This window comes from Pinus tabuliformis, chromosome J (assembly GCF_031772625.1).
Source record: "Pinus tabuliformis cultivar Carrire ecotype Pingquan chromosome J, CPIR1, whole genome shotgun sequence".
NCBI classification, from domain to species: Eukaryota; Viridiplantae; Streptophyta; class Pinopsida; order Pinales; family Pinaceae; genus Pinus; species Pinus tabuliformis.
Genome location: NC_142295.1, coordinates 1042317555 through 1042321810, shown reverse-complemented (window position 1 = coordinate 1042321810; position 4256 = coordinate 1042317555).

Genomic DNA, 4256 nt, shown 5'->3' with positions numbered 1-4256 from the left:
AATAATGGAAGGAATTAGACCAAATACACCACCACCACCATAGCTAAAAATAAATTGAAGTCTTGAAGAGTGGGAGCATCGGATAAAGTTGTTTCTGCTTCATATCATCAATATTTTTCACTCCCAATCCTATTTCCTTCACCATACATCCCTTCTTAATGCTATGTAATATACAAATTGTTAACATGAATACGGAGAACTAGTCACCATGATCTATTCGGTGGGGTTTTATGGGAATGAAATGTAGTTTTAAATCAATCAGGTCTCAAGGAACTAGAAAAACTAGGTAGTAATTCATGATCTCATGTTATTCATGTAATTACACATGAGATATTAATTTTTGCAGTTTTTCCAACCCTGATGATACCCATTGTCCTTCACTACACCTTCCTAATTTTCCCTCACTCTTACACTTCATATCTACTCACATGGCCTTGGTTTTTTGTTAGTCATTGGTGAATATGAAGAATGATTCATCTTGTTATGATCTAAGGGGTTGTACATACATGTCATGTAATTTTAAGGCCAGAAGGTCTCATAGAGGGGCGAAAAATGGGCTTCTTGTTGCAAGGAATTATGCCTCTTACATGGATCTAGAGGAGCTAAAATGTAGGTGGCATGGCTAAATAGTTGCATTCCCTCTAAATGAATTGTTTGAGTCATCAATTTGGAAATCATATATTTTTCTAGATGCTTTGGAGTTATTGATGAACCGGGTGACTTATGTTTGAAGAACATTTTCATATTTTTTTTCCTTCACATGATCTGTACTCTAGGGGGTTGTTTTTCTAGATGATAGAGATATTTCTATCTCAGTATTTTCTTGTCTGAGGATATTGATTCCATATATCTTTCTAGTTGCAGTCAGGGCTGGTTCTTATAGGCCACCTGATTCCTCTATTCTATTGCCATTTTCATAGAGTTTCTCCCTTCTTTTAGTCATTTCCTTCCCACAAAATTATAGATCAAATGGGTAGTTGGGGATGATATCTATTGGATGTATAATTAGAGCGCTTGGATCTTCGACATGTCTCTTGTCCCTGAGATGGCATTTTATTGTGAGCATCATGTTGTTGCCACCTACATGGTATTCTCATTGTCTCTCTTCACTACTTTTGATGTCACAAGATGATGTTATCATGCTAATCTATACCGAGAAATTTGTCCAATAACTACAGGAAAATCAACCCCAGTCACAGTTAGAAGACCTTGAAGTTTGTATTTGTGCTTTTTTAGTCTCAAGGGGGTATCCCTAATGGTTTTATGTTGTCATCTAATTGACAAATCTACATGTATTTCAAGATGATGAGCCTACGAAAGACCTCTTCTTGACCTGTTTGTAAACAGTCGTGTGAGTGTGAGTGAAAATTATAATTTTTAGTATGTGGGACCACAACTTAGAGATGTGTAATACTGAAAATAAATGGATATGCATGAAATAATGTGCATCTTAAAGTGAAAGAGATTCAACATAAATTCACAGGTAAGCACGATACACCATGAGAAAATTTAAATCAGATAAATTAAAATAAAATATTAATAATGTATAAGAGAGCATACATTAAAATAAACTAAATTCTTCCATATCTATCAGATCTTACACATGATAATCGGTCGATACTTAAGTTTAGTAGTTATTTAATCTAAACCGGAATCAATCCTCACTTGACATGAAATTGAAAAAGGTATCCTAGATATATGAGTAGGATATGAATTTGAAAACACTCTTCCTCTCTCTATAAATATATCTAATTTTGCACCAAATTCCATATTATGCACATGGTCATACAGAGAGATTTATGAGTCACCTGCATATTTAGTCAGGATTTACAATGTGCCCCACATTTATATACATATGTGCACTGGCATATTCAGTGATGCTTTAGAATACACCCCACTTTTAATTACAATAGTTTGACACAGACACTTCCCTTCTATAGCGACATGATCAAAGGAACTCTCCTTGTTCTGTGGTCCATTAACTCTGTAGTTTCTCAAGTTCCCATGATAGTCATTTCATCCCATCCATAGATCCAAAGTTCCTGTTCACACAACGATCATAAATAATTTCTTTAGTGGAGTACTTTTAGGTCTCTGTAACCATTGGTAGGCAAATCCTTATTAATAAATTAACCTGAAAACGAAGTGTTGGGCTATATGAATCTGAAGTGTTACTTGTTTTTGAATAGATTTTAGCCATAAGATGCAAAAAATTACTATATCTTATATTGTTAGCCAGATAAATAGTAGTTATAGCTAGAGAGTGTTAGGTTTTCAAAAAAAAAATTGGACCCTATATTAGGTTGGGCAAACCTACCTATGGTTTTGTGCATGATTTTCGCACATGGTCTTCGACGCGATGATTTTCGGTTCATGGTTTTGGACGCGATGGTTTTCAGTCCATGGTATTGGATGCTTCAGCATGTACAAATAATATTGTAACATTGAAAGGAAAATAATGAAAAATCAATTTGGTAGTCCTGGTTTTGGGATCCAGGGAAAAATCTCTGTGTATATGTGTTTTATGTGTTATTCTCCCGCATTGTTTATTTTCTGTATTTTAGAATTCGTACGTAGGTAATTTCTATATGGGGTTAAAAACTAAATTTGGTATCGGAGCTACTTAGGCTTCAATGGGACACCTTTGTTGCTAAGGGGTTTTGCTTGGGCATGTGGTAGACCTCGTTCAGTGGGAGATCTGTGGGATCGATTCTGGTGGTGAAAGAATATGCTGAGTAGTGGAAAGATAGAGATCGAGAAATTTAATGGTCAGAGTTTTGAGTTGTGGAAACTCAGGATGGAGGATCTGTTGGTGGATAAAGATCAGTTGATCGCGGTAGATCTAGGTACTAAACCAACGGGAGTGTCTGATGAAGAATGGAAGAAGTTGGATTATAAGGCAAAGAGCACAATACAACTGTGTGTCTCAAATTCAGTATTGTTGAATGTATCAAGGGAAGCTACGATGAAGGCTTTGTGGGACATGTTAGGGACTTTGTACCAATCTGAGTCTCTGGTGAATAAACTGTTCCTACGGAAAAGGATGTATAACCTGAGGATGAAATATGGAGACTTAGTGATAGAGCATATGAATGCGTTTAATACTGTGCTAAGTCAGTTATCATCTATTGATATCAAAATTTCAGATGAAGACAAGTGCATTAGTTTGCTGTGTTCTGTACCTGATTCGTGGGATACTTTTTTTATTGCAATAGGTAGCAATGCAACTACCTTGCAGTTTGATGAAATACTCTCATCATTGCTAAAGGAGGAGATGGGAAAAGAAAATATGGAGAGCCCGAATGGTGATGCCTTGTCTGTACGAGGCTGGTCCCAGAACAGAAACAAAAATAAGTCATCGAGTGGGAGATCTAAATCTAGAGGGAGATGTAAATCTCCAGGAAAACCTGTAAAGGTGGTATGCTGGAAATGCAAAAAGGAAGGGCACTACAAAAGGGCCTGTAATTCTAAAGCTCCTGACAAAGGAAAGGGATTTGATGATGCTCCTTCTGCAGAGGTGAAAACCACCTCATATGAAGGTGGGGATGTGTACATGTCTTCTTCAAGTACACATGTAGATCATGAGGCATGTAGAGAGTGGGTCTACGAGTATGAGAAATATGATGGTGGTGATGTCTTCTTAGGGAATTATAGGAAGGCTAGAATCATTGGTCGCGGAAAAGTAAAGTTGAAGTTTTAAGGTGGAAGGGTTAGAACACTTCCAGGTGTTCTACATATTCCTGCATTGGACAAAAATTTGATTTCTGTAATCAATATGGATGATGTAGACGTGTAAAAATAGTGTTTGAGAAGGATACCTGCAAGATGGTTCAGGGAGCACTGGTACTGATGCAGGGAGTTTGGACTGGAACTCTGTACAGAAGACTACTCCATATATACCTTAGGAAAATGGAGTTGTAAAAAGAATGAACAAGACATTGATGGAAAGGGCAAGAAGAATGCTCAGTGGTGACAGGTTAGGATAGGAATTCTGGGCAGAGGTGGTGGAGACATCATGTTACCTGGTCAATAGATCACCTTCATTAGCATTGGAGGATAAGACTCCACAAGAGGTATGGACTGGTAAGAAACCCTCTCTTTCACATCTAAGGGTATTTGGATGTGATGAATATGTACATGTTCTAAAGGAGAAATAAACCAAGTTGGACAGTAAATATGAAAAGTGCATCTTTATTGTGTATAAGGATGGTTTAAAGGGTTATAAGCTTTGGAACACAGTAACAAGGAAGGTTATT